Genomic DNA, 26,618 nt, shown 5'->3' on the forward strand with positions numbered 1-26,618 from the left:
AGTTCCTCTAAATTTTTTAACTTATTGACATAAAGTAGTTTTTACTGTTTTTTAAATGTTTGTGGGGTATGTGATGCTGTCCTTTTTCCTTTGTGATGTTGTTATTCTATATCTTCCTTGTTTTTTTTCCCTTGAGTAGTGTTGCGTGAGGCTCATCATTTTATTAGTCTTTTTAAAGAAGATGGTTTTAATGTTTTTGATTTTCTCTATTGTATGTTTATTTTCCATATCATTGATTTCTGTTTTTAGTTGTATTTATTTTTTATTGGTGAATTTTACTATGTCATTCCTTTCCTTGATTCTTTTTTTTTTAAATTCTTTATTAGAGTATAATTGCTTTACATTGTTGTGTCAGTTTCTGCTGTATAACAAAGTGAACCATCTATATGTATACATATATCCCCATATCCCCTCCCTCTTGTGTCTCCCTCCCACCCTCCCTGTCCCACCCCTCTGGGTGGACTCAAAGCACTGAGCTGATCTCCCTGTGCTATGCGGCTGCTTCCCACTAGCTGTCTGTTTTACATTTGGTACTGTATATATGTCAATGCCACTCTCACTTTGTCCCAGCTTACCCTTCCCCCTCGCCATGTCCTCAAGTCCATTTTCTATGTCTGCATCTTTATTCCTGTCCTGCCCCTAGGTTTTCAGAACCAATGGGTTTTTTTTTTTAAGATTCCATATATATGTGTTAGCATACGGTGTTTGTTTTTCTCTTTCTGACTTACTTCACTCTGTATGACAGACTCTAGGTCCATCCACCTCACGACAAATAACTCAGTTTCGTTTCTTTATATTCCATTGTATATATGTGTCACATCTTCTTTATCCATTAATCTGTCGATGGACACTTAGGTTGCTTCCATTTCCTGGCTATTGTAAATAGTGCTGCAATGAACACTGTGGAGCATGACTCCTTTCGAATTACGGTTTTCTCAGAGTATATGCCCAGTAGTAGGATTGCTGGTTCGTATGGTAGTTCTATTTTTAGTTTTTTAAGGAAACTCCATACTGTTCTCCATAGTGGCTGTATCAATTTACATTCCCACCAATAGTGCAAGAGGGTTCCCTTTTCTCCACACCCTCTCCAGCATTTATTGTTTGTAGATTTTTTGATGATGGCCGTTCTGACCGATGTGAGGTGATACCTCATTGTAGTTTTGATTTGTATTTCTCTAATGATTAGTGATGTTGAGCATCCTTTAATGTGTTTGTTGGCAATCTGTATATCTTCTTTGGAGAAATGTCTATTTAGGTCTTCTGCCCATTTTTGGATTGGGTTGTTGTTTTTTTGATATTGAGCTGCATGAGCTGCTTGTATATTTTGGAGATTAATCCTTTGTCAGTTGCTTCCTTTGCAAATATTTTCTCCCATTCTGAGGGTTGTCTTTTCATCTTGTTTATGGTTTCCTTTGCTATGCAAAAGCCTTTAAGTTTCATTAGGACCCATTTGTTTATTTTTGTTTTTATTTCCATTTCTCCAGGAGGTGGGTCAGAAAAGGATCTTGCTGTGATTTATGTCATAGAGTGTTCTACCTGTGTTTTCCTCTAAGAGTTTGATAATGTCTGGCCTTACATTTAGGCCTTTAATCCATTTTGAGTTTATTTTTGTGTGTGGTGTTAGGGAGTGTTCTAATTTCATTCTTTTACATGTAGCTGTCCAGTTTTCCCAGCACCACTTATTGAAGAGCCTGTCACTTATTGAAGAGGCTGTCCCTCTCCCTGGGATCTGACCTCTGAAGCCTGAGCCTCAGCTCCCAGCCCCCGCCCACCTGACAGGTGAGCAGATAAGCCTCTGGGGCTGGTGAGTGCTGGTCGGCACTGATCCTTCATGCGGGGATTTCTCCACTTTGCCCTCTGCACCCCTGTTGCTGCGCTCTCTTCTGTGGCTCCGAAGCTTCCCCCCTCCGCCACCAGCAGTCTCCGCCCGCGAAGGGGCTTCCTAGTGTGTGGAAACCTTTCCTCCTTCCAAGGCCCCTCCCAGACGTGCAGGTCCCATCCCTATTTTTCTGTCTCTGTTTTTTCTTTTTTCTTTTGCCCTACCCAGGTACATGGGGAGTTTCTTGCCTTTTGGGAAGTCTGAGGTCTTCTGCCAGCATTCCGTAGGTGTTCTGTAGGAGGTGTTCCACATGTAGATGTATTTTTGATGTATTTGTGGGGAGGAAGGTGATCTCCACATCTTACTCCTCCACCATCTTGAAGGTCCTCCTTTCCTTGATTCTTGGTGTAAGCTAATAAAGTATTACTATTCTGCCTTTCTTCTTTTCTAATACTTAGAAGTAAGGCTGCATAATTCTTTCTAAGCATTGCTTTTTGTATTTCCCATGTTTAAAATATTTTCTAATTTCCATTCTGGCTAATTCTCTGGTTTTTTGGGTGTTTGGATATGTGCTACCTGACTATCCAAAATTAAGTAATTTTTATTATATATATTAATGATTTCTGACTAATTCCACTGTAATCAAAGATATCAATTTCATCATTAGAAATTTGTAGAGCCTTGTTTTATGGCCCATATATGGCCTTCTATATAAAATATTTCTGAGTAGGTGGAAATAGAATGTATTGTTTTATTGTTAGGGACAGTGTTCCATATCTGTTAATTATGTCTTTTGTCAATTGTATTTTTCGTTGGTCATTTGGCTTTCTTTTCTACTAGTTACAAAAGAATTTATGTTAAAGTTTTTCAGTATTTTTTGGAATTTGTCTATTTTTCCTTTCAGTTCTGTAAGACTTTGCTTCATCTCTTTTGGTGCTATACTACTAAGTCCATACAAATTTAGGATCATTATATCTTTAAATTGAATTTATTTGTTCATTATTTTGATGATTAATTTTACATATCAACCTTACTGGGCCATGGGTGCCAAGTTATTTGGTCAAATATTATTCTGGGTGTGTCTGTGAGAATGTTTTTGGATGAGGTTAATATTTGAATTGGTAAACTGAGTAAAGCAGATTGGTCTCTTCAATGTGGGTGGACCTCACTCAGTTAGTTGAAGGTCTCAATCGAATAGAAAGGCTGACTCTTCCCAGAGTAATAGAGCACTCCTTCTGCCTAATTGCCTTGAGGACTTGGGATTTATCTTCCTCCATAATTGCATGAACCAGTTCCTTATAATAAGTCTCTTTCTATATCTATGTCTATATCTATATCTATGTCTATGTCTATGTCTGTATCTATATATCTATATCTATATCTATCTCTATATCTATGTCTATATCTATATGTCCTGTTGGTTCTGTTTCTCTGGAGAACCCTAATACAATTATTACAAGATATTTCTCTTTATGTCTGGTTTTCCATGGCATGTTTTTTTCATCCTTTTTCTTTCAAACTTCTATGTCTTTTCATATTTAATGCATATCCATTGTAAGCAGTGTATAGTTTGATTTTGTTTTTCTATTCAGTCTGACAATTTTTTAAAACTTTGGAGTATTTATTCAATTTAAATTTCATATAATACATACAAGTAATGTTACATGTGGAGTTTAAATCTATTATCTTACTTTATTTTTTCTGTTTTTCTATTTGGTTTTGTTTATTTTTTCCCCCTCCACTCTTTTTTCTTTTAGAATAATTGTGTTTTCTTTATTCTATTAGATTTTTAATTATATACGTATATTTATTATTCTTTAAGTGATATCTCTAGAGGTTTCAACAGTCTGCTTTTTATTAATATTTTTATCAATTCCTGGACTTTACAAAGACTTTACACTTTTTAAGTTCATTTGTCTACCTCCTAAACTTTGTGCTATTGTCATATATTTTAATGATATATATATAAACATGTACAAATACATATACATTTATGTATGTATGTATGTGTATATGTATATATACAAATACACATATGTGTACACACAACACTTTAAACTCCACGAGACATTCTTATTTAGAGCAGTCAATATTCATTTAGATTTACTCTCAGGTCTATACTTTCAAAACTTATCCATCCTTTTGCATTACTGTGCTTCTACTTTGTGAAGTTCTACTTCCTGAAGAACAACTTTGTTATATCTTTTAGTATAATTGTCCTTGAAATGACTTTTCTCATATGTTGTTTATCTGAAAATTTCTTCATCTCACCATCCTTTTAGTGATGTTTTCACTGGCCAAAGGAGTCTAGGTTGGCATTTATTTTTTTCAGTACTTTAAAGCTGTCGTTTCATTGTCTTCTGACTTGCATAATGTCTTCTCAGTGAGCTCTCAGTCTTATTGTCTGTCATTCATTTGAAGGTTATGTGTCCTTTTTGCCCCTCTATCTTCTTTTAAGTTTTTCTTTTTTAGCAGTTGTATAGCTCAGGTGCCTATGCTCTTAGATCTCAGAGCTTTTTGATATCTTTTATGTTTGAAGTTTCCAGCTAGTTTTTATCCATCTTGGAATCCCCGTCCAATATCTCTCCAAATACTCTTTCTTTCCATTGCTTCTTGGACTCCAATTTCATACATGTTAGATATTTTCAGTGTTCCCATATGACTCTCATTCTCTTTTCTATATTTTTAATTCTTTTTCCGACTTTATTTTTCTGCTCCTCTGATTCCTAGTTAATAATTTTCTTTTCTGCAGCATCTAATCATTCATTAAGCATATCTATTAAATTCATAATTGAATTTATTGTATGTTTCATTTTCTAGAGTTTCCACTTGATTATTTTTAATGGTTTTCATTTTCCTAGTAAAATTTTCCATCTTATTTGTTTTCTTGGACACATTAATCAAGTTATTGTAAAGTTCCTATTTGATTACTATAATATATAAATGGACTACCTGTGGATCTTTTTCTGTGATCTGGCTTTTGATGTTGCTTTTTTTGTCATTTGATGAATACCACAAATTTGTAGGAAAAGTTATAGAGGCACTAGATGATGTTTTCTTTTTCCTGAGAGAATTTAATTTCCTTTTGTTAGCAAAGAAACCACCTTTATCCATACATGGATTTAAACCGTTTCAGAATTTTTGAGTTCTGTTCTAATTCCAGTTTGCCTTTACACTACAGTGTAGCCCTTTGGGAATCTCAACTGAAAGTCTTAAGTATTTATCATAGCCCTCCTCCTTGGAGAAGGAGCTTACCTGAGAGTTGCCTAATCACACTTTTAATAGAAATGAAGTTATGAAAGCCTATTCAACTTCTTTTTTAGTTTCAATGCCCTACGTAGTTTGGAGTGAAGCTTTTCCACTCTGGGATGGGTATCGTTCAGAAGTCTAGAAAGTTTTTACAAAGTTGAGTCATATGATTTACTGACTGATTTAAATTTATGACCCAGTAAATACTAATGATATGTGAATACTCGAGAATAGAATGTTTGAAAAGTAATCAACATCACAAATTTATTAAAGAAAAGTTATTTTAAAAACCTGCTCTTATCTTCTTTAATGTAATGATGGATTTATTAAATAAGGGGATATTGGGGATCACTGTGTTATATATTATGGATATAATACGTTGTTTGATGAAATGCCATATAGCATAGTTCCAAAACCATCAATTTAAAAATACTGGGATTTACATGGTATTTATTTAAAAAGCAAGCGGGTTAGAAGGAAGAATGTTCAGCTATAAAATTTACTCTAAATTGTTTGACAGCTATTCTTTCCACCTTCTGTGCTTTTTGGCACATTACATGCACCTTTATTATGACATTACTATAGTGGATTACGTTGTCATTTTGCCTCCTTCACTAGACTGCAAGATCTTTCATATGAGAGAACCATATTTATTCATCTCTAGGTCCTCAATGTCTAATGAAATACCTGGCGTACATTAGGAATTCCTTTTATTATTGGCTGGAAATGGTCATTTTCATAAGTAGTAAAATAATTTTAATTTTAAACTGGATCAAAATCCTTAAAATTTTTCAAGCTATTATAAGTTCCCATGTGTGAAAGTTGAACATTTTTTTCTCTGAGAAAAGAAATATTTATTGTACATAAAAGATGTGATTTCAAAAAATGTTTTTCCTTAGGTAAAGAGAAGCCAACAGGACAGAAGTCTCTGTGGACAAGAGGGAGGGTCTTCAGTTTCCGCATTTGTAAAATAGGTGGTTGGACAAGAGTCAGTGCTTCTAAAGTACTTTGTTTTGCTTTGAAAATACTTCTGTGAGATCAGCTTTCCTCACTGTAGTGTCTTAGGTAGTGCTCAGGAACTAGGGGTGTAGAGATGGGGTCCTCACCAACCTGCCAACCCTGCTCATTAGTGTGTGAGATCTATGCTGAGATTAGAACATTGGAAAGATAAGAGCTTATCTAAGAGTGCTATTGTAAATCTAACCATAGGAAATGTTCTGTTACTTGCTAAAAGGAAAAAAATTATTCATTTGAAACAAAATATTGTTGGCTTCTCAGTATGGGAATCCTTAAAGTTAAAAGTTCTGTTATACAACAGTTAATTGAGCCAGAAGGGTTTATGTTAAATAATATATTTAATACAACCTGTCGATGTAATTTGGTATTAATTGCCAAGTTGCTTCAAATATAATAGCTTCAAGTATATAACTAACTTGACTGCCAGCTGATAACACTTTATTATTATTTTAGGAAATAGTAGCACTCCTTGCTGAGAATATAAATATAATATGAAGAAAGTAGAGCAGGAACCATGGAGCTAGGTGACTGTATAGTACAACCTTGTTATGCGAGAATTCTGGAAAGGACTAATATAAAGAAGACTTTCACTGTTCTTTCTAAAAGTAGATGTGTTGTGCTGAGAAATGAATCATGCAAAAACAGTTGTAGGGATTTTGCTAATCATTACATATCAGAAAAATGAATTTGACGTGTTTCAATTTTTTGTCTACTTGTTAAAACTTGTTTCCTAAAACTAATTATTAAATAAAGTTCTGCCTGTTTTGAAATACTGAAAGCAAAACAAAAAGTACAGATGTTGCTTCTTTTAAAATTTTTCATAACTATGAATTTTCACTAATCAGTACTGATTTTTTTCCTATATTCTAAGTACAAAGTAGGGAGATGCATGAAATAGTTAAAATATGGAAAAATAAAGTGTGGATATTTATTTACCAAATTATAAGAAGTAGTCTAAAACCAAAATAAGAAATCATAATAAAAATTCAGTGTGAAATTGAGATTGAATATTTGCAGATACATTTCCAGTATGATGAGGGGGGAGGGATCCTCATCAGATTGCTGCTTGAGGATTGTCACTAAACAGCTACTAACTTGTACCTAAGATCCTGATTACTATGGAAGACTTCAAGTGATAACTCTTTGAAAAATTAATTCAGGGACCAGAAAATAAAAAATAAGAATTTTTGTTCATCTAAACTAATTTTAAACAGGCACTGAAACTTGTCTGGAATTTTGCAACCCATTGAATCCAAGGTAGTTATGTTAAATATGAATAGAAAAGCTTAGGTGAGTGACAGTTTTAAGAAAAACACCTTCTAGTTTTTCCCATTACAGGGATAAGAACTAAACGTCCATTGGAGTCTATTTTCTGCATATTTGATTTTCATCCAAAGATTTAGGTGAGGGGACAAAGTAATTGGAAAGGCTTCTTCTAGGCACTAGTCAATAAACCCACAACTATTCAGTAATAGGGACTTTGGAGCAGAGTTAGGAAGTAAAAGTAAAAGTAAGAAAAGTGGGGGAAGAAAAGTGGGAGGGAAAAATGAACAAATTTTTAAAAAATGTGAGCATTAAGTAGGAGTCTATTGAAGTAGATTGTATATATTAATAAGTAGCTTTTACACCCATTTGAGAAATGTAAAATATAACTTAGGCATCCCACAGAATTTAGGTGTATTTATTTTCTTTTCAATCTCAGCCACCATTATTGTGTCCTCTCATACTCACTGCTGGTGCACCAAAATGTCACATCATAGGGACTCCTTAAAAAAGTCAACACAACTTACTCTTTACAAAGCATGTATATGTGGGAAACTAATATTATTGGTACCTAGTACCAGACACTTATGTTATCTCTTTTAATTCTTATGTTTTACAACTAAAGAAATCAAGTCTGAAAAAGGTGGTCCAAATTCAACTACAACTCTGAGGTTTTTGATATTTCTATTACTAGCTACTCTGATGTTTACTTAATTGTTAATAATAAATGGATAATATTTTAAAACAGTAAATAAATTTCTCAACTAAGTAATTTGAAAATTTTCTCAGATAGTTGATATAGTAAAGGCTACAATTATAGGAGAGGACATATAGAAGATACTTCAAGTTATACAAGCAGTGATGGGGTATTCTTGGGACAAGGTTGGCAGTGATGGTTGTGTCTGAGCTGAATACAGAAATGTTCTCAGAAGCACTTTATAAATGAGATTAGGATGCAGTCATGGTATATTTATTTACCCGCTTAAACTCAAAACAGTTCCTCATCTTGGCCTCAGTGAAAATTCCAAGAAGCAAAGAACATTGTGTCTCTTCTGTTTTGCCTTTACATCGTACAGAACAAAGTAATATTAAGTAATAGATATTAAATTAGTATCTTCTTAATTAAACTCTTAACTATAGCAACTACATTCCCCTGAATATAATGATTGTGCATAGTCTAACTCTGCAATAACACAAAACTATTTAAGTTATGGTCTCCCAAACCAGTTGAAGGAATTAATCAGCAATTTCAGTAATCTTCATTAAAATGTTGAAGCAGGTAAAGTTAAATTCCATCTTATTTTACTTTCTTCATGTTCAAAGGGTCTACGTTATTTTGTCAAGCATAAGTGTATTTTTCACATTTTAACATCTCAGAAATTGAGATGTGACTTTTAAGTCGACATGATAAAAAAATCATCACTGTCATGATTAATTGGCATTTTTTTAGTAGTACACAGAAAATTGATACATTGTCCAGTTAATGACATCTTAGTTTTAGTGGAATTAAGATACAAGGCATAGGATTCATAAGACAGTGTCTTCCTGTAGATACATCTGAATGTCCAATAATACTTAGGTGAAAATCTTTTAGACGTTATTCCTCTTAGGGATACACACGTATTTAATAAGCTTCTAAAATGAAGCAAAACAATCAAGTCAAAAAAAATAACTTCAGAACTCCAAAGAACCATTTACTAAAGGTAGACTTTCAATCATGGTGGTAGGTAGTGGCAGATGTACTTTTGGTCAGGGTCTATTTCTGGCACCATTGAAATCTGTTCTGCTTGCTCCAATCTTAGCTGTTACACTCACTAGTAGATTTAGCCTCTTTTAATCTCAATTTCCTCACCTGTGAAATGGAGATACATAATCTACCTCATAGAACTGTAAAGAGGACTACATGAAATGGCAAATGTAGAGAAGTAGCACAGTTCCTTGTACATAAATGTTAATTTTTCCTTAAGGAGTGGCCTTGAAATGAACTGCATTTAGAACACTGAAATTCATCACAGGTAGTAGAAAGAATTTTCGATTACTGGTTTACCCTGACTGCAGACTTGATTGATAAAGTGTGTTTGAACTAGAGACTGTTAAAACAGACTCTTGAGGATGGATGTCCTGTGCTCATTTTAGTACATGATTAGCAGGACACAACAGGGTGAAGGATGGAAAAAAACTCCTGTAATGAAGTGATTACATTCATCAATCAAAGATCTGTGCCTGAGTCTCCAAAACAGAAGGTGTGAGCATCGTATTGGGAGCACCTCACTGTGAGATGGGCAATGCAGGTAAATACCAAAATACTTTTCACAGCATTTAACACCAAGAGGCTGTGGTATAATCCCTGCATAGGTATATAGGTAACTACTTTTGAATGCAGTCCAATCATTTCTTCAAACTGTGTATCTCAGAGTTTGAAATGCCTACCATTAGAGTCACTTTGGTTTTAAATACATGGTCTCTAGAAGGACATTGCATGAATGCACAACTGTCATACAGAAGGGGGCAGATATTTTATTGGTTCATTAGTATATATTAGTGTGTCAGATTAGATATGCAAGGAAATAGAAATCAAGCCAAATAAGTTCAGTGGAGGTGAACACGTTTAGATATTCTCAGGAGGAGGGCAAACTCTAACAGCAGGAAAACAAAGAATCTGTCCAGATGGAAGGCTGTAGGAGCTTTGTTATTGGGAAAAGAATAAATATACAATTATGGTTCTGAAAAACAAGGAGTATGCTGATACTTCATTGCTCTGTCTCCAGTTACTAACATAGAATGTGGCACAGAATAAGCCCTTGATAAATATTTGTTGAATGAACGAACAAGACATTTTTGAATGAAGTATTTTTTACTGTCTATATATTGCTAAAATATCATAGAGTGTAAAGTGAATTCCACCTTTACATGTTCAGGTAAGGCAAGAACATTGCAGAACATTGACACGTCATGTTGTATCAGGCTTTTGTTGATGTTCAAGAAGTATAAGCTGCTCTATAATACACCTAAACCTATGCAGTAAAGAAAAGACTTAAGAAGTCAGGTTTTTAAGTATGTGGACCATGCCTCTTTTCATCTTTGTAGTCCCAGTGGTTATCATAGTGCATGAAATATGATAGGTGTTCAATAAATGTTGGCTCAGTTAATAGGATTCTAATATACACAGTTAATCATCCAAAAGCTTTTGTGCACATTTTGTCTAACAATCCAGAAAATTGACTGTATAGTTACCATGCAGACATAGTCAATGGCACGCCTCTCTCATCTATTGATGGGGTATAATTTGGTTCATTTAATTGTGTTTATGTTTTACTGTGTTGTATTTTCTTTGTGAGAATATTTGTCCTTCTGCCAAATTTTTGCTTAGCCACATTTACACGTGTACTGAAAAATTAATATATTTCAGTGGCCTTATGTTTCTGTTGAACAGCCACAAGATGTTTTATTTGCAGCATCTGTGTATTTTAAAATATCATTCTGCCTAAGAGATGCCAATTTTTCATGTAAATGAAGATGAAAAATGAGATTAAAACATTGGTAAATAAAAGTGAATCTGTAGTTTTCTCAAAATATGGACTCCAGTCCTTTCCTGAAAATTCTTACTTAGTTCTACCTGGGGAGGGGGAGGGATACAGATAGGGAGATTGGAATGTACTAGGTGATTGCAGTTTTTGAACTTACACACACCTTATTTCCACTTCTGTTTTGAGACTATGAATCCTATCAGGGTGGGGCTAAATGGAATCTGGGAAAAGTACTCATGCTTCAGAAAACTCCCCCAACACCACCCCACATTGATTTAACCTATGGCTTTCCGTTCTCCTGCCAGTGAGAATTTTTTCAAAAATTCCTGGGTGCTTGTGTTGATCCTTCTGTGGGTGAGCAGAAGAGGGAAGATTCGCATATGATGATGTGTTCTTCCAAATTACAAATGCTCCCCCACACCCCTTTCTGATCATAAAGGTATCATTCTGAGTGAAAGGACGCTTTAAAAAGAAAAAAATTCCTGTTGGTTCAGAAATAACACTGTTCATTTCCCTGTCCATCTGGGGACTACTGCTCAAATGATTGTTGCACATTTACAAGACTGCAGGAAATTTCTCTGTAGGTGGTTTTGTGCATAGTATGTGCTAATTTGGTGATATTTCTCCATTATCTAAATGTTAAGAAAGACTCTGGCTATGATTAGTGGGGTGATTTTCTAGCTCATATTCAGATAAACAGAAAAATCAAAACCAAGTTTATGATTCTTGGGAAGGAAATGACATATGAAATAATTTCATCCTACATAGTAAAAGCGTCAAACATATAGTTTGTAAAACAAATATAGTCTTACTTATGATGGGACGTGTGTGGCAGTAAATCAATGAGAGATTTTATTGTCCGGTTTTCAGAGTTTTTTTTTTTTTTCTCTTCATGGTATCTCTGTAGCTCTGGATATTTAGGGGTATGAAATCACTTTACCCTGTCCTTAACAGTTTTCAATACATGCATATCTGAGAATGTATTGAGAAAACATATAGAAACACCACTTTCACTTTACAGATGAAACTGAGGCTCAGAGACCTTTCATGCTCTAATTCCCATTCCTAGCTGTTTATACTAGAGTCTGACATTGTCTATCATTTTCACTCTGCATTTAATATGCCTGAGCATGAATAGCTATATTTATAACAAAATAGAGTTGTTTGCTTGCATTTCTCTTTTCTTGCCCCCATTTAAATCTTATTGCTTATTATTTATGTCTTTCTGGTATACTAAAGGTAACACAGGCCACTCTCTAGATTCATATTCTCCAAATGTCTAACAGCAGAAATTGAAATGTTATTACAACATATTAAGTGCAGTTGTCTTCCATGTAACATTTAGAATGTTAGTATTCTTCTTATAAACCTGGGCAACCATTTATATCAGGGGCTAGTTTTGCTTCTTTAGTATCCCTAGTACCTAACACATTACAGATTCTCATTATTTATTTGCTAAATAGATCAACCAGTTATGAGCACATCAATTATTTTATGCCATCAGTTTTCCATCTTGTTTAATTTTGTGAAGGTCTAAGGTAAGAAAATATCTATTTATGTAGACATTGCAGAGTTTTGAGTTATACAGATACTTCTCTATCACTGAAACTCGATTTTACTATGCAAATGCTCTTTTATTTAACAAGTATTTCCTAAGTGTCCACTCTATCCTTAGTCTCAGACTAGGTGTCCTAGATTATCAAGGACAGCCTGTGAAGCATGTTATTTTCTTCACTGCCTCCAAGTGAAATCTATAATAAAACCAAAGCCATACTTGACTTATTTCAGAGAAAAACTATTCAGAAAGACAGTTCCATATTTTCAGGCAACTTCAGGTCAGATGCCTTTGGGTTCTTTGCATGACTGAGTTAAAGCGCTAGAATGCATGTAAAAGCTTAGTGGATTGTATTTGCAGTTTCACTGAGCAGCCATAGGTAAAACCAGACTTTGTTGGGATTTCAAGTGTACCCACTGAAGTGGTCGCTTGTGATTGAATTGCAACTCTGTTGAGATACGTCACTAACGATGGACAAGTCACTGGTATGGCATTTTCAGGTTACTGTTTGGTTTTGATGTTTGTCCACATGAAGACTGTCCCTTTATATATATATATATCACACTCAAATGGAAAATTAATCTAGGAAATAAGATTGAATTGTTTTGAAGAAGGAGCTAACTGCTAATAAAACTTTTATGATAAAACAAATCCCAAGCCATTCTTTTTTTTTTTTGCGGTACGCAGGCCTCTCACTGTTGTGGCCTCTCCCGTTGCGGAGCACAGGCTCCGGACGCGCAGGCTCAGCGGCCATGGCTCACGGGCCCAGCCGCTCTGCGGCATGTGGGATCTTCCCAGACCGGGGCACGAACCCGTGTCCCCTGCATCGGCAGGCGGATTCTCAACCACTGCGCCACCAGGGAAGCCCCCAAGCCATTCTTTATTGGTAGAAAATTTCCCTTAAAAAACCAAAGCTTATAAGTTTATTATACTGATGAGCTAACTCTGTTTAAATGTTCAATAAGGAACTTAAAAAAAAATTAACCACTGAAAAGTATTAAGGATGTCAATGAAAGTAAAAATTTTTAAGGCATGAATTCCCTAATTAACTGCTGAAACCCAAATTAACATGAAATTTTAAAGTCTAAATAGCATTTGCTGATATATCATCTGGGACACATTTTCCCCTGGCTGTGTTTCCCACCACTGCTGGATGAATAGTCAGTAATTATTATTCAGTATCACAAATTTCATAGAAACTGTCAGAACATGCAATTAGTCAGGAATGATAAAATGGCAATAAAAGAGGAGTAATGAATTGGCAATATATGTCATCACTGTATGATAACATACATTTCTTAAAATGTTTCATAGCCTACTGGTTATTAAATGTAATCATGACTGGTCAAAGCAGATGACATTTGATTTAGGGACTAAAATGTTTTAACTTTCTCTTGAAAGAGGACCACATTTGTTTGATTATCTTGGCCCTCACTATACCATAAACCACTATAGAATTCTCTGTTAGGAAATCTGCTCTAGATCGGGGGCCATTGTCTGAAGCCATTTATTACAGAAAGTTGTACAAATGCCTCAGCTATAATATGATTTCACAGCATGAATGCCATGAACACTAAGTCTCTAGAGAAGAAGTAAAATGTTTGCAGCAGCTGAGCTCTAAGGTTAGAGTTTAAGACACACATTGATTGCAAAACTTTAACCTTTGATATAACTTTTAACCTTTCAGCACACAATTTAAGTGATCAAAGAAGGCTGAATATAAAGCCTTATTTTTTTTTTGTTTCTGCAGATAAACAAGGGTAATAACAAAAAGATGACCTTAAATATCCCTGTTAATACCAGCATATCCTTTCATATTTTTCCATTTTGCAGAGTCACGCATATACAGATATATAGCTGTAATTTAGACTGTGCTGCTTCTAAAAATTGGCCACCGCAATTCTCATTTTGAAAAATGCTCAAGCTTACCAGGCATAACAATTTAAATCATCAATTAGTAGGAAGTGATCTCTTATGCTCCATTTCACCTTTGACTATTGAAATCACACCCTAGAGGTACCTACATTGTGGTGATGGATGAAGTATTTGAGACATTTCTGTGATCCAGAGCTTCTGGGTTGCAAAAGAGTTTTTTACAGGTGTGTAACCAGAGAAGAGTGGTTTAACATATTTCTCATCCTATAGTTCATATTACATTGACTAGAGGAAGAGAGTTGCTCATTTATGAGTTCTTGAAGGTGGTGACATCTGACACAGATCTGAAATGGGAGACTGAATTTAATATTCATAATTAAGTGTCGACACTCATGCTTCACTCTCGTGCTTGGCAGTATTGTACTGACATTACAGAAGAGTGGTACAGAACTTGCTGTTATGTAGCAGATTTTTAAATGAGCATATGTCACAGCTCCCTATGAAGTCATGAATTAGAAATTGGCTTTGGATTCAACTTGGTTGGCAGCTATTATTTGGTACATAGATCTCATGAGACAGAAGAATGCTGTTATGCAATAGCTACTCAGAATTCTGCATAGCATTACATGGTCATATTAAAGATAATTCTTAGGTTTTCCATCCAAATCAACATTTTTTTGAGGGTTTACCTTCACATTTATGATGTAAGGCCGGAGCCTCACAGCACTACTGTGGAGAATGCAGAATTCAGTATAAAGTGGATGCGTTTTTGACCCTATCCAAGGGGATTTATTACTGGAAATACCAAAAGGATCTCATTGTGCCAAGGCTTCATTTATAATAGAGTCCCACGGCATGGATCCTGTGGATAGCATTACAGTATAGTTCTAGGTCTCTAGGACAAAGAAAAGCAAGTATGTATAAAAGAAAAACAATCTTTGAGAACATAGGTGTTTGATTATTCATAGTAATGTCTTATTAGGAATGTTGATAGAATTAAGATATCCTAAGCTTGATACTTGATAAATATCCGTCACACATTAACAACTTCGAGGCTATAGCACATTCAGAATTCTGTTTCTGAGAGAGCCAAGACAGTGGTGTTATAAAGCCTTCGCAATTATTTTCTGTGCCACAATCTCAGAAGGTTAGCCTTCTACTCCAAAAACCTACATAACGTATACGTACTATTCATGGCACAGCTGTCATTCACGAATCTGAGTTCCCCTTGAATTTTTATTTACTTACATTTAATTTTATTTTTAGCCTCTAATACTTCTTGTCTTCATCCACTAGGGTATAGAGTGATAACTTTCTTTTATATCACCTGGCACTATTTCATTCAGTCATTATGGGATAATCCTCAAATTCTTTGAGCCTGAGTTTCTTGATTTGAAATGTCAGAATAATAATAACCAATTTTATTCTCAAAATAGAAAGGATTATAGCAAATACAATTTCTTAGTACATAGGAGGTGCTATTTTGTTCCAGAATCTATTATCTCTATCGTTCTCATTCTTTTATAGAATTTAGTTGTGTTCCCTTTCAAATTTACTTTTTTGATTCATGAATCCCACTTCCTCATATGAAAATTTCCACATATTCTTGATTTTAGCTACCTTTTCTTGTCTCTTCTTTAAACTTTATATTGTCTTTCTTTAGGCACGGCACCAGAATTCTACCCAAGAGTTCAGATTTTTGATCACCTCTTATAATCAGCTTCTTTTTTTTTTTTTTTTAGCATCCCAAAGGGAAAGTGAAATCTTGTTGAAACTGGAGAGAATGAAGAATTACTCATTAGTCAAATGTGGCTTCTCTTGCCATGTAAAACTTGCAGTGGGATGAGACCAATGTCTGTGACAGTTCATGGGTGTTATCTTCTTAACCGTCTGCCCTATTCTCTCCTGTATTGTGGCAAGTAAGCAAAAAGAGGTGAGAAAAAGGTTCATTGGGCCAGATAACCCAGTGGACTTAAACAGGCATTGTTCATGAAGGCATGACCTTAGTGTCAGTTTGATTTAACAACATAGTATTAAAATTATTTTTATTAAAGTGATTAGAATTTTATTTAAAAACATGGTACATATTTATTATTCCTTTACAGTGTTTCTTGAATCATCCCTTTTTTTCCATTCCCATTGCCAACATTCAGATATATATTTTTGTACCTTATGCCTGAATTATAAAAATATTTTTCTCACTAGCTTCCATTTCTTTATTCTTACCCCCCTTTACTCATTCTATATATTGCTACTATATTAATCTTTATATAATACCATTTTTTCTTCATTCCACTTTCATGCTTACACATCCTTGAATTGCAGCAGAGTTCTCAAGAATTTCCACCCAAATGGAAGATGGAAGGGGACTGGAAGATCCTGGGGGCAAAGAATTTATCAATCCTCCTCAAATCTTATCTTGTAGCTTTAAAATGCAAGTTAATTTTTCATTCTTAACCACATTACTGTCAGTATTTGTTTTAATGTAATTAAAAATACTTCCTGGTTAAATTACCTAATATTTCATTCCAAATCTTGAGGTAATTTTGATGTCCAGGAAGATTTGCCATATTAGTCCTATGGCTCCAAGTATCCCTGGCTCTACCACATTTTCTTGGAGGTAGAAGTACCCTGATATGAGAAGTCAGATTGACTTCAGACTCTTTTCCTGGAATTTCAAGATATTCCACAATCTAGGTTTAATGACTTTTATAGACTATCTTCCATTAATTCTCTACATGAATCCTACACTCCAGCCAAACTGTAGAACTTATACAGGTTCACCTCTCCTTTCCTACTTTCTTGTCTTTGTTCACAACTTAGCAGTAGCTTCCTTCCTGTTCTCATCTCTGCCTATAAAATGCTGATTAATTGTCAGTATCAAATTTATACTCTTCTTTAACTGTCTTTAAGCTGGAAGCATTCTTTCCCACAACTAATTTCTTACAAGCATCCAGTGAGTTGTACCGTGATATTTAAATTCTTATTCTTTGTTTTGAATAGAACTCTGTTCCCATACCCTGCTTCCTCCTTCAAAAATTTGATTTTCATGGTAACAAAGACTCTCTCCTTGACCAAACTTTAGTCAGGGTCTTCAGAGCCCACTTTTTGGCCTTGTCCTTGGGCCCTGTCTGCAACCTGCCTAGTTCAGTTGTAGCAAGAATCCTGTTAAGTCTGCTTATTAAGAATCCTTCCACCCTTGATATCTGATCACTGTGATCTGCCTTCAGCAAGAATCCTGTTAAGTGGGTTTAGCAAGAATTCCCCTACCCTTGATGTCTCCTCTTTGTAATTTTCATCCAGTGACCCCTCACTCTGATTATTGACTATAAATCTCCAGTTGTCTTTTCTGTATTCAGAGTTGAGGCTGATCTCTCTTCTCTATTATGATATTCTCGATATCTATCACAACAGTCCTGAATGAAGTCTTCCTTACCATTTTAACAAGTGTCAAGTATTATTTTTTAGCAATGGGGAGTGTCAATCATGTTAACCTACACCCTGGGCTATAGGGTATGGATATAACACAAACTCAACCAGTCAAAAGTTTTTAACTACTGTCCTCTAAATGGAATTACATGGGTATGAGCCCTAAGCTGCTCAGGACCATTCCCTGCTACCACCATATGGAGAAGCTGACACGAAATAATGAGGATGTCACATGAACAGAAGCAGAGGCCAGATCTATCTGCTTTTAAGTCCTTCTTTTCAGTCATCTTTAAGGTCAGCCTGACTTTTGCTCATCCCAGTTGTGTAAGCAAATAATTTGCCTTACACCCCACCCCACGGTTTTTTTTTGTTGTTGTTTGTTTGTTTTTACTTAAGCACATTCAACAAGGTTTCAGTTTCTTAAAGTCTGAAAGCCAAAATGTCCTGACTGATATATTCACTCAGATAGCACTTTCCATCTACCCTGCTATGTTATTGATTTGTAATCTTAATTCCTGTTGTACTGTGTATACGTTATACTTTGTGTAACTCCACAGAATACAGACTCTTAATAATTATTTACTGATTTATGTCATTTTCTGTGTGCTTGAAAATTAAAGAATTCCGACAGTTGTCATTTTAAAAAGTTCTTTTGTTCTAAATAAGTTACTATGTAGAATATAGAAAATAGAGATTAGTATAAAGATAAATTTATCTGTAATTTCAATACCCAGAGATGACCTGTGAGTAACTGATATACTCCACTGATCATTTTTCATGGATCATAATGTACATATTATGTGTTCATTTTATTTTCTTTTTTCAAATAATATATTGTGAACATCATTCTGTCAATAGTATCTTTCTATCATGTTAAAGCCACTGCAGTGAATATAAATAATGCTCTATCTTAAGATATCTAGATTGTTTCCAAATATTCCCGATGTATAACACAAACAAACCAAACAAAACTAACATTTTTTTTGTTTGTTTTTGTTTTTGTTTTGGCCGTTCCACGCAGCATGTGGGACCTTAGTTCCCTGACCAGGGATCAAGCCCATGGCCCGTGTGGTGGAAGCGCAGAGTCCTAATGACTGGACCACCAGGGAATTCCCAAAACTAAAATTTTTAAATTTTCTTTTTCACATATTTCTCACACATTTGGTTATTATCTGAGGATATATACACTAAAATGAACTTTTGGTGGATATTGCCAAATAACTTCAGAAATATGGTACACATTTATACTCCTAAAGTAATGAATTTACAGTTTTAGTTTTTTCCTCAAATTGTAGTTAAAAACTGCTGTTTTATTTTTTAGCTTACAGTTCATTGTATATAAGGATAAAAATATTTTTTGGTTTATTAAACTTATTCTTTGTTAAGTTTTTATTTCCTCACTTATAAAATTTTATTAATCTAATTTTTCTATGTGCTCACTGCCTTTTAATTGGTTCATTGGAATTATTAACATATTAAGGAGGTTAGCACTTGTCATTGATGATAATTATAATGATTATATTTTAGAGTTATTGGCCCTTTTTCTTTCATACATGCTAAGAAATTTTGTTCAGTTTTATGTTTGCATTTTAATTTTTAATTTTTGGTAAGGTATATTTAGAAAAGCAGTCCATTTTTCATGTGTTGCTTTTCTATTAATGCTGGCCAGTTCCTATGCTTTGGGTCTTATATATGTAGAATTATATATATGTGTGTGTGTGTGCATGTGTGTGCATGCATGCATGTGTGAATGTATGTATGTGTGTATATATATTATTATATTCCATTGTACAGTGGAATACACTCTATTTTTTATGATTATCCAAGAAAATTTTGGTTTTTATATAGGCGTGTATCTTATATTACATATAAAATGAATTTATAAAGTTATATATTATATATAAAAACATACATATGTAACTTCATCTTACAGTTTGGATTAATTGAATTTATGCCATGTTGTAGCAATTTGGCAATAACTTTAAACTTCTTGGAAAAGGTTAAAAGTCAAGGTTAACTAGTAGTAAATTAATGTAACACTAAAATGTTAAGAAAGCCCTGTAGAATGCAATTCTAGACATTTGTTACAACGGATCAATTTTTCATTAAATTCTTTAAATGATTTCAATACTACTATTTTGGTGTGAAACCAACTGCCTTTCATAATACTTACCAGAAGATGGCACTATATTAATAAACTGAGATCTCTGTATTTTAGGAAATGCAGATAAATATTGTCAAAGTATTAAAATAAAAACAATTCCTAGGGCTTGGCAAATAACTGTCTAATGATATGCTTGTCTTATCTTTAATGCCTGTATATTAAAATGAAAAGTTTGCTGTGCATCTGGAGGGGGAGGGCTTAAAAATGTTTTACTCAGTATAACTGTTTTCCTCATGTCTTCACTCTTCTTTTCACGTTATAAGAACATCTTAGGTATAAAAAGGCTGCTAATTAGTGGATTTTTAAACTAAAAATAGGTAACGTATCTGGAATCATTTGAAAGTTGTGTCCTCACAACACACACACACACACGCACACACACACTACTGTGCTGAGACTGAAAAAATGGAATAAAAGAAACCAAAGCCAAAGTTGGGGGCATGTTTACATTGCATTTTATTTATAGCAAGACAGAATCATTCATCAGAGGTTTTATAACAGAGCAAGGATCCCTTCAACCACTGCTTTCATTTAATGCCATTAAATATGGGTATTTTTTAAAAAGGCATCTAATTTAGTATAAACTGAAATGCCTCAATGTGTGCTAATAATGGAACGTTTGTTCAGCATAAAAAGTGAACTTTAATAAACACCTTCCTTTTGTATTGCTCCTGGCTCCAGAATTTTCTAATGAGTAGCAACAGGATCTCAGCAACCACTAAGAGGTTTCTTAACCTGACAGTAATTTTGTTTAATAAGTAGACAGACAAGAGTATTCAGCAAAAGTTCCATTGAGGTACTCAGTATTACCTCACTAATTCTTACTAATGACTGGGAAACAAATTGTATGCCTTGGGATCATCCATAAGGCACTGGTTCAGGAGAAAGAACCACAGAGATAATATAAAACTTTACTAATGAGCAGAAATAGCATTGGTACATGTTTTGTTTTGTTTTGTTTTTGGTATGATTCCTGTATTGCCTTCTGAATCCGTATAAAAACATGATCAGCAACATCTCACTCTTTTCTTTGTAACATGTAGCTCGATAGTTAGACACCACACTTATTGAGTTCCTTCTGTGGGCAGAGATAGGGTCTTCAAGGTATTCAGAACTGAAGGGTACATTAAAGAAACAGAAAGCAATGCTTTTTGGAAATAGCCATTTAATTAGGGAGAAGGAATAAACATTCATGCAGAAAATGGCAAAAAAATTTATAGCACTGAGTAATATAGTGTAAAATGATGGTGGGATTGATTAGTGCTTATTTGATTCCTGATCAGTGCTTTTAGTAGAATGTGGGGGAAAAAGCCTAAATATGCTCTTCAACACTCATCACAGTCTTGCTATGTAGATGTTATTGTCTTCTCTTTTTGATGAATGAGGAAACTAAGTCTGGCAGAGGTTGACTAATTTAGCTACTCAATCAGCCAATAGGCCATGGGACAGGATGTGGACTCATCTGTTCTATCCCAGAGCCTGAACTCTCTCCAAAATGCCAAACAGAGCTCTGAAACCTTTTCCGTACACACCTGCACCAGCTTAGGCTCACACTCATTTTGTCTGCCTCCTAATGTGAAATTTTAGGTTGCCCATCTTTACTCTTTTCAAATAAAATTCCCCACAGAAGATTTTTCAGAGTCAGAGTTGAGATTGATTTCTGTGATTCATCTGTCAACTGTGAAAAGAGATTATAGCTGAAAGTAAAGTGACTCATATGATGGCTCATGTTCACTGCTGCATGACTGGCAGCTTCTAGAACATAAAAACAGATTTTTCCTTTCCTTTGATGAGTAAACAGCGTGAGGACATTTCATTCAGTGAAGCTGATGACAATTTTTCTTTAAGTTGGATACCCAAATTCTTTCAGAATCACTGTACAGTAATATTCCCATGTTATAAAATTGCAAGATCATCTCTTCCAAAGGGGAGTGTATTCTCTTTTTTCAACTGTTTACATTGTCTGCTTCTCTTCTAATGATTTCCAGAAAATTATCTTATGTATTTATATTCAGGTCTTTAGAAAAGAGAAGTTGCTCTCTGAAGGCTCTGAAGGCAGAACAATTAAGTATTCCTTCACTTGGTTTGTTCCAGTCCCTATAAATCTACTGATTAGATTAGCTCTCAGTTTTCCTCAGATTGTATATGTGCTTTGAAATTCTTTAGAATTTATTACTTTGCTAACTATAAAAAAAGAATGTATTTACTAGAAAGTGTTTTTCCTTATTTGCACTTGTCTGGATTATTGATTTTGGTCCTTCAGTTCTAGTAAATAGAGCCAAAAAGTTTAGGGTAATAATTCACGATCACCTTGGAAATTGCATCTATAAGTCATTGATAAAACTGTATTAATCAAGCCCTAGTCCAGCGGTCCCCAAGCCCTTTTGGCACCAGGGACCAGTTTTGGTGGAAGACAGTTTTTCCATGGACCGGGGGGCGGGGGTGTGGTTTGGGGATGATTCAAGTGCATTACATTTACTGTGCGCTTTATTTCTATTATTATTACATTGTAATATATAATGAAATAATTATACAACTCACCATAATGCTGACAGGAGGCGGGGCTCAGGAGGTAATGTGAGTGATGGCTCGCTCGCCCGCCGCTCACCTTCTGCTGTGCGGCCTGGTTCCTAACAGGCCACGGACTGGTACCAGTCAACAAATGCAGAGGCCTTGTGAGTTACGAACAAATCTATACTGGAAGACAGTATCACAGAAGAACTGAAGTACATTTTTGGAGTCAGACAAACCTGAGCAGAAATCACAGTGAGAGCTTGGCTAAGTTACTTAAACTCCTTCAGCTTTGGTTTCTTCTGATCTGTTTCTTCAGAAGGTTCTCATAAGAATTAAATGAAATTATGTATGTTATATGGATATATATTATATATTTATATGTACATATATTATTTAGCACACTATCTGACAGTAAGTGCTCAAATGGTAACTAAATTACGATGTTTTGCCTTTTCCTTTTCCTATGATGATTTTTAAGTCTTTATTCACAAAGCAGACATTTTCCCCCACTTCTTTCATCAAAGGTGTGTTCAGTTTCTTATATACACAGAGAATGACCAATAATCTATTGCCACAAAAATGCCTTATAACAAACAAGTAAAGTCCTCAGTGATACACAACACAAACATTTATTTTCGCTTATGGTTTGGTGTTTCTGCTCGTCTGGGCCTGACTGGGCCACTCTCTACTGTCTGTGGTGTGGCAGAAGGGAATATTTCCCCCACTCTCACCCCTTCCCCTTGTAGTTCTTTTGGCTGGTCAAATAATTAAAATGACATAAGGCAGATTAACGAGAAAATAAAATTTATTATGTACCTATGGGGAATTCACATAAACATGAAGGATTCCCAAGACAGTAAGGAAAGATGAGGTATATATGTCATTTTGGACTAAGGAAAAGGAGTTAGGGGCCTGAGACTTCAAAGGGAAGTAAGGAAATTCACAGGAAGTTGAAAAAAGTCAATGTTTGGTAAACAAATGTTTGCTGGGTCATCTACAGACAATGGGACCCAGAGAAGACTTTGATCAAAGGGGCCTTGCTAGGTTCCTCCCTGTCTACCACACCTATTTCATACTTTACCACAGTTATCTGTGGTTATAACTCCTTGGAACAGGCCTTCCATCTTCCATTCTTTTAGTCAGGGGAAGTTCAGGGGTTCTTCCTGAGTCTTTGGGGCCTTGCTTGTTTTCAGTTCCATATAATCTGAATGCCAGAATGGCACATCTTGGGGCAGCCTACCCTGAACCCCATCAGTGGTCAGCTGCAAATCAGCTGGGGGCTGGCTCGTCTATTATCTCACCTGGCCATCTGCTCTCTGATCCACATGATTTCTCATCCTACAGTGCACCACCCGGGACTGGTTCCTTTCCAAGAGACAGCATGAGGAAGTATGCAAAGTTATTGAGGCCCAGGCTTGGAACTGGCACTCTGTCACTTCTGCTTTACTCTCGTGGCCAAAGTCTATACCTTCAGAAGGAAGGAGCTGCAAAGTCATGGGGTAAAGGCTGTGGATGTAGGAAAAGGTGGCAGATTGGGGCCTTTTTTTACAATTAATCAACCGTAAAGATGAGGTGGCTAAGAAAAAAGAGACTTCTTCAAAAAGATGCTAATATCTTTTTGACAATTCTGCATTTTTTACTTTCAAGTTCTCATGATTTTTACCGTCATAGTTAATGTCAGTGCAAATTACGATTTATAATTATAATAGCTAATCATTATTGACTGTATACTATATGCCAGGCATATTGGCATTTTACATTCATTTTCTTATTTAAATTTTACAACTACCCTTCAAAGCAGATGTTATTATAATATTATCATCATCTCTATTTTAGAAAATAATGAATCTGAGAGAAATAAATAATTTATTCATTGTCAGGATGCTGATAAGCAGCACAGCTCAGATTGGAATCCAGGATGGTTGGAATACAGAATCTGCTATGCAGTATTGCCTTTCTACGCTCTTCCACTAATATTATTTATTGACTCTGTATGTGTCAGCCAAAAGGAAGGAAGGAAGGAAGGAAGGAAGAAAGGAAAGAAAGAAGGAGGGAGGGAAGGAGGGAAGGAGGGAGGGATGGAAGGTGGGAAGCAAAGGAAGGAATACTGACCAATTAGGTAATTTTTACTTAATACAATTAAGATTTACTTAATACAGATTAACAATTTAATACAGAAGAAATACAAATAAATTAATTCATGCCAGAAACTATGGTTTTGAGACATAGCTATTTTATATGTAATGATTATGAGGTAAGCTAGAAAATACCTTGGAAGTCCCTTTTCCATCTGCAGTGTAGCCAGACTTAAACTTTCAGAGCCTATATTCTAATTGGTAGCTATGCTCCCATAGCAGAATGAACCAATTAACTGACTTTCCATTCAGCTTCTTGCTAAAATGTCAGGACTAAAACAGGATTCATTTAAAGGCTATAGTAATAAATGGGATCCATTTAAAACAAGACACTCTAGGCCATGTTTCTAATTAGAAGATCGAAATGATTGGTGTCCTCAAAATTGTAACATGTTCTCAGTATTTTCCAAGTTTTATTAGATGTTCTGATGTCTAATATCACCTGAGTCACTGAGACTTTTTTTCTTTTTTTCGATACGTGGGCCTCTCACTGTTGTGGCCTCTCCCGTTGCGGAGCACAGGCTCCGGACGCGCAGGCTCAGCGGCCATGGCTCACGGGCCTAGCTGCTCCGCGGCATGTGGGATCTTCCTGGACCAGGGCACAAACCCGTGTACCCTGCATCGGCAGGCGGACTCTTAACCACTGCACCACCAGGGAAGCCCACTGAGACATTTTTTGAAAGGTTTTCTAGTACATGAAATAACCTTTACACAGAATAAAACTAATTGGCTTGGATGCATATGAAGTATATAAACTGACAGGATAAATGTTAACCTAGGTCCCTTTGAAACCTCAGAATCATCCTTGGTTTCTCTCTTCCTTTGGTTCCATCACTCCTACCTCTACCTCCTCCCTCTGTGCCAATTTCTCAGTATGTTTGTTAATCTACATGTGAAATCCCTTTCTTTTTCCCTCTTCTCCGTGGTCCCTGCCACTGTTTTGGTCCTGACTCATTATCTTTCTTTTAGAATGAGAAACCTTCTGACAGGTTTTCTTGTCTTTAGTTCCTATGTCTTTCAGTGTCTTTCACGCACACTGATTCCAGTTAACATTTCAAGATAAATATCCCCGATTTCTTCATTTTAACATGGTCTTAAGTAGTCTTATTATTGGTTATCTCATCTTTCTAGAATTGTCTCTCAGATTATTAGATGGCTTGGAGAGGACTATATGTCTAATGGAAAAATGTTTATCTCACTCCAGTCATTTTTAGGTGACAATAAGACAGTGTTGGGGAGGTAAGCTAGGAAAGGGAAGAATGACCTGACAAGTAATTCTGACCAGGTGTACCGGGTATTGATGGAGGGATAAGATGGCTACTGTAAGTCGGGTAAGCTGGAGACTAAATCCAGGAAATGAGCTCACATTTGGAGGGCGAGTACCAGAAAATGTAGTTCTTTGCAGGACTCATGTGGTAGTCGAGGATGAGTCAGCTAGAGAGGCACTAGGCAGATGATACAAAAGTTGGGCTCCACAAAACCTCAGTGAAGAGTCAGGAACTCTCTTTGAAGACAACAGGGAAGTTGTAGGAGGCTGCTACAAAATGATGCTGGATGGTACTCTGCTTTTGTGTGACCGTGTCCCATTCATCATTGGCTTAGAGTGGTTCACTCATAGACTCTTCCCATCTTATTTTAGTACAGGGAGAGTTGTATGTGGAATTTCCCTCCCATTCTTATTGAGCACAGACCCAGGGGGCTTCACTTCTTAGGAAACAAGAAATAGCAGTTGAAAAAATGATAACGGGGATATTTAAATTATCTTTATATGTGAAAAATGCTCAAGCTCACAAAGAAGTGTAATATGAAATGAGATTAAAATTTTTCATTGATAAAATTGACAAATATAAAAATGTTTGTAGTCAGTGTTGCTAAGAATGGGTGGAGATATATATTTCTGGTGATTTTCAAAGAGAATTCCTAACTATCCTTTAAGGGTTTGGGGAGCTCAACTTTAGTACCATTTCCTACACTGCTGGTGATTTTAATATAACATGTTAGAATTTGGTTTGGTGATATATGTTTAAAGCTTAAAAATACCTGTGTCTTTTGACCTAACATTCTACTTGTA

General features: G+C 35.4%; 1 pseudogene across 1 annotated transcript in view; it reads right to left on the minus strand.

The window, feature by feature from the left end:
- Nucleotides 1-24,081, minus strand: part of LOC307058390 (developmentally-regulated GTP-binding protein 1-like) — an 89,014-nt pseudogene extending 64,933 nt beyond the window's left edge. Inside the window, exons 1-2 of the transcript in view lie at nt 24,076-24,081; nt 23,714-23,896 (exon numbers count right to left, since the gene is read on the minus strand). The product of the transcript in view is annotated as a developmentally-regulated GTP-binding protein 1-like (transcript). The remainder of the gene's footprint in view (nt 1-23,713; nt 23,897-24,075) is intronic.
- Between the last annotated feature and the right edge of the window lie 2,537 nt (nt 24,082-26,618).

Source organism: Hyperoodon ampullatus, assembly GCF_949752795.1.
Source record: "Hyperoodon ampullatus genome assembly, chromosome: 9".
In the NCBI taxonomy this organism is placed as follows: domain Eukaryota; kingdom Metazoa; phylum Chordata; class Mammalia; order Artiodactyla; family Ziphiidae; genus Hyperoodon; species Hyperoodon ampullatus.